Source organism: Phoca vitulina, unplaced genomic scaffold (assembly GCF_004348235.1).
Source record: "Phoca vitulina isolate PV1807 unplaced genomic scaffold, GSC_HSeal_1.0 scaffold14, whole genome shotgun sequence".
Lineage (NCBI taxonomy): Eukaryota > Metazoa > Chordata > Mammalia > Carnivora > Phocidae > Phoca > Phoca vitulina.
The window spans coordinates 16759214-16768481 of record NW_022589717.1 but is presented as its reverse complement, the minus strand read 5'-3'; the positions used below and the strand labels follow the sequence as shown (position 1 = coordinate 16768481).

The 9268-nt window shown below is 46.8% G+C and overlaps 1 protein-coding gene across 2 annotated transcripts in view; it reads left to right on the top strand.

Moving 5' to 3' along the window:
- Positions 1 to 4496: 4496 nt before the first annotated feature.
- The window catches only part of ELF2 (E74 like ETS transcription factor 2), a 109998-nt gene continuing 105226 nt past the window's right edge, over positions 4497 to 9268 (top strand). For both annotated transcript variants that reach the window (XM_032412864.1, XM_032412863.1), the window contains exon 1: positions 4497 to 4748. The gene's annotated coding sequence lies outside the window, so the exon portion shown is untranslated. The remainder of the gene's footprint in view (positions 4749 to 9268) is intronic.

The window sequence follows — 9268 nt, the reverse complement described above, 5'->3', positions numbered from 1 at the left end:
TAAGAGATTCTGATTCATACAAGGCAAAATGATACCTAAAACAAATGTGAGTCTGGAGCCTGGGTTCCTTTGCAGAACCAGAGTATGGGAGAGTTATGAATAATCATCTTTGTAGAAGCCCAGAAAGGGGTGGTGGAAGGGATGGATATAGTGACTTTTAAATAAGGTAGGTTAATACCAGGATATAACTGGACGATAGCACCCAGAACCACTTATTTTTTTTTAAAGATTTTATTTATTTATTTGAGAGAGTGAGAGGGAGAGGGAGAAGCCAACTCCCCACTGAGCAGAGAGCAGATGTGGGACTTGATCCCAGGACCCTGAGATCATGACCCAAGCCCAAGGCAGACGCTTAACTGACTGAGCCACCCAGGTGCCCCCAAACCACTTATTCTTTAAGGAGAAGCAAGAGATTTTTCTCGCTGTTCTTGTAAAGTCTACATAGTTGTTGGTAACCTAGGGATTTGCCCATCTGTAATGAGGGAATCCAACAGGTTTAAAGACGGTCAGTAATTCAAAGTTCACTAGTGCAGAATGCCCTTGTGGTAGCTAGCTTCCAACAATCCTCACTGCCGTGTGTGTGTGTGTGTGTGTGTGTGTGTGTGTGTGTGAGAGAGAGAGAGAGAGAGAGAGAGAGAGAAAGAGAGAGAGAGAGAGAGAGAGACTCCTGAGGCTAGGTCAGAAAAGGTAGCACAGCATTCCCTTCTCTTGGACTACTCACTTCGAAATGTTGTAAAGGAATATAGCTTTGTTTAATCAACTCTAACTCAAAGTATCCAAGGATTATCCCAAGAAAGAGAATTTCCAGTTTGGGAGGGGCAAATGATTTACTGGCTAGCACTACGAGAATTTAGTCTTCTGTGTTCCTCATGTTGATTATCACTCCCATCCCTAAACTGGCCCTAAAACCTCCTTTTCCCTTTTAATATTCTGATATAAAAGTGGAAAACCTCTTCTTTTGGTTAACCCATCATACTGAAGACAGGCTGAAATTTTAAAAAGACTTTCTTAGGTAGTAAGAGAGAACAAAGGGTAAATGGAGAAAAGAAGTACAGAAGCATTCTATCTAATACACATATTATACCATTTCATTTATAGTTAGTCTACATAATTACATGTGTATGTATATAAATGCACAGAAAAACGTCAGGAAGTTGAAATGCTAACTTATCGTTCATGGTTACCTGTGGAAGGGTAGAGGTGTGGAAAGACTGGTATGTATGCAGGATTGAGGAGTGGAAAGGGAAGTAGAGAAGGAAAGGAGGAGACTTGACTTTTTTAAAAAAGTCCGTTTTGTATTATTTGAAAGTTGATGATGAGAATGCATTAGTGAAGCACTTGTCTAATTATAAAACAAATTGTATAATATCAAAAAAACAGAAGAGCAAATTTAAAAAAATTTATTTATTTTAGAGAGAGGGAGAGTATGAGGAGGAGGAGCAGAGGGATAGGGAGACTCCGCACAGAGCATGGAGCCCAGTGAGGGGCTCAATCCCATCACCCTGAGATCATGACCTGAACAGAAATCAAGAGTCGGTCACTTAACCGACTGAGCCACCCAGGCGCCCCAGAAGCAAGAGAAATTTAGTTATAACCTGGAGATCTCATAGTCCCTATTCATTAGCTAGGACCACTGACCACATCATCCCTTTCCTACTGAGTCTGAGGTTTTAGAATGCCTTGCTACAAACTTGGCTTCCACAAAGAATGTGCCTTTCCAAGACCCACTATGGAAGAGCTGCCCCAGAGACATCAGTTTGGCACCTTTAAGGCTAATGACAAGAGAGCAGATTGTTCCATCTCCTATTCTACCAGTCAGTGATTGGAACACTAGTTCTGGGTAGCACACCCCTAAACACAGTGCTTAAAACAACAATTCCTTTTTCCTGCAGGTCACTGGCTCCAAGCTGGGGATGGTTCTAGACCCGCTTCATGTCTCTCATTCTTGTTTTACCGGCAGACTACCCAGGCATGTTCTTCACACTGTGAAAGGCAGGTGTGGGGGAGAGGCAAGCAGAAACATGCAAAATCTCCTAAGGACAGGCTCAGAACTGTTACACCGTCACTTCTGCCCATATTCCTTTGGCCAAAACCAAGTGGAATAATTTATGTCCAACATCAGTAGGGTGGAGAAACTTTCTGCCTCTAATTAGAACTGCAAAGCCACATTTCAAAGAACATGCATGGAAGGAGCACTGAAGAATTAGGAACAACAATGTTATTTACCCTTGTTATCCACCTGGGACTTGCCAGTTTACTTGCAGCTGGCAGTAGGAGAGAGACATTTCTTCTCATGGTAGCTGAAAACAGTAATGATTTGACCCAGCAGGTGAGATCTGTCCCTAACTACAGGAATCAGGCTTTGTCCTTGCATGCTCCTTAATATGACATGTTATTGTCACGGAGATGCAATAGTATTATTAATTCTTTACATATACCGAGTGGACAATGGTTCCCTATTTTACAGGAAGTATGAGATCAGAAATACTGCCCTAGAAAGGTTGCTATGCTTGTAGTACCCTGTTTATTGTGTATTAAAGGTTTGAATTCTTTAGTTCAAAAGAACGTCAAGAGTCGCCATGTTTTAGAACTAAGGGATCCATAAAACTTCATCAGAGTTAAGAGGATCTGTTTGATTAACCTATTTGCTATCCAGGTTTCCCCTACGTAAAAATCTCTTAAGGACTCACCAGAGTTGCTTCTCCAGATAGGAGAGGAAGAATCCCACTTCCACCCCCGTGCCTCCCCCCCCGCCAGTAAATAAAAAAGACATTAACAGCTTTAAAAAAGAAAAAGATCATTAAATTCTTAGGTTCTTCAGGAACAAATCAGTGGGGCTGACAGTCCTCTGACATTTGAGCCCTACTCTAAGGTTATTTCCATGGTTCCCACGTTACTTTAAAGAACAGCTACCACTTACATTCTTTACGGTTTTTTCTTCTCTGACTGGTTATGGAGCCGCAAAAAGACTAAGGCTGGAGCCCAGCGATGAACCTGGTGGATACTGCGCCAGGTCTATCGGAGTGGGGCTGCAGGAGCCCGAGAGGGGACTAGAATTAGTCCCTCCGCGCACCGGGACAGTCATCGCTCTTTGTTAACAAATACAAGAAAACGCGGCGGCGGCGAAGTGTGGTGGGAGGGCGGGGGACTAGATTGAGGCATAACTTTGCGTTTATATGCATAACTGTGCGTAAGAAAGATCATTAGCAAGGCGCTCCAAACGCCGGACAGTCCAGGGCACCGTGTCATTGGCTTTTGTGCATTTGAAGGCGCGTGAGTGCCCGGCTCAAAGGTTCCCCTTTGTGTGAAAGTGGGGAAACCAGAAGCGTGCAGCTACGGCTGGGTTTTCATTTTCGAATTCGTCAGGCACTTGGACCAAAATACTCCCGCACCAATACACTCCCGCATTCTCGCAACAACAATACTCGGACTTGAGTTACTTATCCGTCGCTGACCGAGCGAGGAGCGACAATGGCTCGGTGCGGGCGCCCGCAGTTCGGGGGCAGCGCCAAGGGGCCGCCCGCCGCGCTCCGCAGCTGCGCGCTGAGCCCCGCCACCCGACCGTCAGCAAACGCGGGCACCAACCGCCGCGCGGCCCGGCCGTTGGGCGGGTGGTAATTTCTGGGAATGGGGCGGGGTCGCGGGTGTACAAGGCCGGGCGCCTGCGAGCGAGGAGGAGGAGCGGGCGGCGCAGAGGGCGCGAGGCTGGAGGGGCGGTGCGCCACGAGCGTCACGGACCGGGGAGGGGCCGGGGCGGGGTGGGCGGTGCGCTCTGGCCTGCCCGCGCCCCCACCTTTCACTTAGCGGAGGCTGTGGAGTGGAGAACTGGAGGGTTTTGGGCTAGGAGTTTATCCAACCCTCGGCCCCCAGTAACTGTCAGACTGCCCGAGTGCGGAGCTGTCCCTGGAGAAGGGCGGGAGTCCGGAGCTGGGGCTGGAATGACAGCCGGGGCCCGCGGGAGGCTTCAGAGAGTGGCGAGGGTGTGTGCGTGCGGTCCCGGCCAGCTGGGAGAAGGGGGCGGGCGGGCGCTGCAGGTGCACGCGCGGTCCCGCTACCCCCACGCGCCTGCCCGCGCCTTGGAGCCCCTGCACCAGTGTGGGGTTGGAGCCGAGTGGGATGGGGGAGCCCCGAGCAGGGAGCGGGACAAGGGGCCAGAGTCTTTACCTGAGATGGCGGGTTTGGGAGAAGTTGGGGGATCAGGGGCGGGCGAGAGTCGAGAGAGCCACTGAGGCAGGTTGGCGGGCTGCTGGGGGCCGGGGGCGGTGGGGCCCCGCGGGGTATAAATAGCCGGCCCTGGTTTGACAGACGCTGCGGTGACTGGCGGTGCCGCCCCCCCCCTCGCCGCGTGGGGAGGGGAGGAGCGCTCCGAGCGGGCGGGGTGGGGGAGGCGGACTCGAGTGTCCTGGTGGCGGCGGCAGGAGGCCGAGGGGGAGGAGCTGAGGCGGGGGGTGGAGGGAGGGGGCCGGGAGCGGGGCGAGGGCGGGGGCCACCATTGCTCCCCGCGCCGGGCTCTGTGTCGCTGCCGTCGCCTCGGCGGTTGGGGATCGGTGGGGCGGCGCGGGCGGGGGGCGCTGCGCGGGGCGGCTCGCCGCTGTTTTGTTTCCTCCTCTCCCAGTGGAGCGGCTCGGGCTGCCGGGGAGGCCCTAGCTCCCTCGGGACGCCCGGCCAACGGCGGCGGCGGTGCTAGTCCGCGGCCCTGCCGGGAGGGAAAGCTACGCCGTGGTCTTCCCAGGCGACGCGGAGAGCAGGTAAGAGCGCGGGCAGCCGAGGCTGGTGGGAGGGAGCGCGGAGGGCGCGGCGATAAAGCCTCGCTGTCCCGAGTGCCGCCTCCTCCCTCCGCACCCCCGCCCCGCGCCTGTGTTGTTTGCTCCGGGGTTTGCTGAGGGTTTTCTGGAGGCTGTGGCGGTGACAACGGCTGGGAGCTGGGGAAGGGGGCTGAGTGCCCCCGGGCAACGGTCGGGAAGCGGGACTTGGAGAAAGGGGAAGGCGCGCTGTTCGCCTGCCCGCGGGGAGCGCGAGGCGCGGGGCAGGGCTGAGGAAAGAGGTTACGGACCCCGGCGGGGGGGGGATGGGCTGAGCGCAGCTGGTCTCGCTGTGTTTACATCTCCGCGCGAGTCACCTCTGCCGAGAAGCGGACAGAAACTGACCCGCCTTATCCCGCGGGGAGGCCAGGGCGGGGGTCCGGCTCCGGAGGAAGCGCGTCCTGGGAGGGTCTGGTAGGGCGGGAGGCTGCGGCCGGCGCCGGGGCAGGGCAGCGAGCTCGGGGCGGGACCTGGGAGGCTCCGGCCGCTCCGGGTGGCGTGGAGGGCTGGACACCAGTTTCCTTCCCCGTTGGGCCTTATCGCCGCCTCTTACCTTTCCTTCTTTCCGCGGCTAGCTTGCATGGCAGGTTGTACTCGGTTATTCTTTTATTCTCGCTTTCCACGCCGGCCCCCTACTGCCACTTCCCCCAATTCCCCCGGGGGTAGGGAGGCTTGGCTGTGATAGGAATCTGTTTTTTAAACAAAACAAAAACGGGCTCTGTAACGCGCGTCCAGTGACCGCCTTCTGGATCCTCTCTTGGAGAAGCTGTCCCCTTGGGACCGTGCTACTGGATGTTTTGGGGGCGCGGGAAAGGAACGGTGAGGGCTCTGCTAGGGCTGGTGCTGACCGGAGCAGCTTTGCGAGCAGAGTAGCCGTACCCCCACCCCCGACGCCCCCGCTCCAGTTGGGCATTTTAATTCCATGTCACTAAAGGACAGAGAAAATATTCCATAAGGCCAAGAGTAATCCAGATTGCACTGTTTCTAATGTTTCTTATGTGCCAGCATCCTGGGCTCTCTTTCTAGGACCTAGATTCGCTGCAGAACAGCCTTTCTTTAAGTTATTCGTACTAGTTTAAATGAATGAGGGGGGAACACTTCATTCAAAAACTGTAAAATTTCCGCCCTTCGTGAACATTTACTTCAGTTGTGTGGTTTAAATTTTAATCCGGTGATGATATAACAGTAATCTTGTGTTTGATAATCAGATTTGCTTTTCATTTTACCTATGAGTCACTATAGAGAGGTAAATTATGTGCTTTCCCTAGTGCCATAAATCACAGAATAGTGCCAGAATCACGGAAGAATGTATACTTTACTAAGGTAGGATTGGGTAGTTGCGTTTCGGAGTTTTTTTTTTCTTTCTTTAAAAGGTAAAAATGACTTTATATAAGCCTGGAAATTATTGAATTACATTTAAGGAATTCAGGAATAATGAAAGTTTATATGTAGTGCAATACAGTTTATGCAGTGCGTTCATATGAGTATCATGGAGCTAGCTCCTCATAAACACATGAAGTAGAAAACTGAAATATCTTGGGCATTTGAAATTTGAATATTTAATGACAACCCATTTTTTAAGGTTAGTGACTTAACGAGTTACTCAATCATTGCTTGTAATTGCAGATATATATACTCATATACAAAATTATGAGAGTATGATTGGAAGATACTTATAACTGAGATTTTTTTGTCCTAAATAATAGATTGGTAACTTTGGATGTGGTAGGCCTACCAGTGTTGATGGCTTTGTACACCCAGGTTTTGTTTTGTTTTGTTTTTGTAACAGTTTTATTGAGATATAATTCATATACCATTCAATTCACCAATTTAAAGTGCACATTTTAGTGGTTTTTAATATATTCACAGAGTTGTGCAACTATCACCATAATCAATTTTAGGACATTTTCATCATTCCGAAAAAGAATCCTGTATCCATTAGTGGTTACTCTCCTTTTCCCCCCAAGATCCCCAGCTCTAGGCAACCACTGATCTTTCTGTCTCTATGGATTTACCTATTTTGGACATTTTTTTATGAGAAGAATCATACAGGAGTGCCTGGGTGGCTCAGTTGGTTGAGCATCCAGCTCTGGATTTTGGCTCAGATCATGATCTTAGGGTCCTGAGATTGAGCTGGGGGTGGAGCCTGCTTAGGATTCTCTCCCCCCACCCTCCTTGCTTGAGCAGGCACTTGCTCTCTCTTAAAAAAAAAAAAAAAGTAGAATCATACAATATGTTATTTTTCATGACTGGTTTCTTTTACTTAGCACAATGTTTTCAAAGTTCATGTTGTAGCCTATGTCATTATTTTTATTGCTGAGTAATATTCTATTGTATGGATATACCACATTATTTGTTAGTAAGTGGACATTTGAGTTTCCACTTATGAACAGTGCTGCTGTGAACATTTTTGTACACATTTTTTTGTGGATGTGTTTTCATTTCTCTTGGGTATGTACACAGCATAGAAAATTAATATGCATAAGCCTGTTGCGTTTCTATACATTAATAATGAACTATCAGAAAGAGAGGTTAAGAAAACAATCCCACTCACAATTGCATCAAAAAAAAAAAAAAAATACTGAGGAGTAGATTTAACCAAGGAGTTAAAAGACCTTACTCTGAAAACTATAAGACATTGATGAAAGAAATTGAAGATGATAAAAATAAATGGAAAGATAAACCATACTCATGGATTAGAAAAATTAATGTTAAAATGTTCATATTATCTGAAGCAGTCTAGAGATTCATTGCAATCCCTATTAAAATTCCAGTGGCATTTTTCACAGAAGTAGAACAAATAATCCTAAAATTTGTATAGAATTTTATTTGTGTACAAAAGACCCTGTATAGCCAAAGCAATCTTGAGAAAGAAGAACGAAGCTGAAGATATCAGGCTCCCTGATTTCAAACTATGCTACAAAGCTGTAGTAGTCATCAAAGCAGTATGGTACTGGCTCAAAAACAGACACAGATCAATAGAACAGAATAGAGCCCAGAAATAAACCCATTCTTATTAATGTTTGACAAAGGAGGCAAGAAGCTACAACAGGGAAAAGATAGTCTCTTCAATAAATGGTGCTGGGAAAACTGGACAGCTACATGGCAAAAGAATAAAACTGGACCACTTTTTTAAAAAATTTTTATTTATTTTTAAAGTAATCTCTGTGCCCAACGTAGGGCCTGAAATCAAGAGCCAAATACTTCACTGATTGAGCCAGCAGGTGCCCCTGGACCACTTTCTTATACCATATACAAATATAAACTCAAAATGGATTAAAGATTTAAATGTAAAACCAGAAACCATCAAAGTCCTAGAAGCAAACATAGGCAGTAAGCTTTTGGACATTTGTCTGAACAATATTTTTTTGGATCTGTCTTCTCAGGCAAGGGCAGCAAAGCAAAAATAAGTAGGACTACATCAAACTAAAAAGCTTCTGCTCAGTGAAGGAGACCATAAACAAAATGAAAAGGGGACCTGCTGAATGGGAGAAGATATTTGTAAATGATGTAACTGGTAAGGGAGATCAATAATCCAAAATATATGAAGAATTTACAACTCAATATATTAAACAAAATCCAATTAAAAGATGGGCAGAGGACCCAAATAGACATTTCTCCAAAAAGACAGACAGATGGCCAACACACACATGAAAAGTTGCTCAACATCACTACTAATCAAGGAAATGCAGGTCAAAACCACAATGAGGTATCACTTTACACCTGTTAGAATGGCTGTTATCAAAAAGACAAGAAATGACAAGTGTTGGCAAGAATGTGGAGAAAAGGGAACTCTGTGCACTGTTAGTGGGAATGCAAAGTGGTGCATATACTGTGGAAAACAGTATGGAGCTTCTGTAAACTAAAAATAGAACTACCATACAATCCAGCAAACCCATTTCTGGCTATTTATCTGAAGATAATGAAAACACTAATTTTAAAAGATAAATGCACCTCTGTGTTCATTGCAGCATAACTTAGTATAGGCAAGATTATATATATGTATATAAAATGGAATATTACTCAACCATAAAAAAGAATGAAACCTTGCCATTTGCAACAACATGAATGGACCTGGAGGGTATTATATTACATGAAATAAGTCAGAGAAAGACAAATACTGTATGCTATCACTTGTATGTGGAATCAAAAAAACAAAACAAGAGAACAACCACAAAACAAAACAGAAACAGGCCCATAGATACAGAGAACAATTTAGTGATTGCCAGAAGGGAGATGGGGCAAGGGGACGGAAAAAATAGGGGATTAAAAGGTACAAACATCCGGTTATAAAATAAATTAGACACAGGGATACAATGTGGAGTGCAAGGATTATAGTTAATAATATGTAACAACCTCATATGGTGATAGATGGTAGCTAGATTTATTGTGGTGATCTCACTTTGTAATCTATATGAATGTTGAATCTCTATGTTGTATACCTGGAACTAATATTGTGTGTCAAC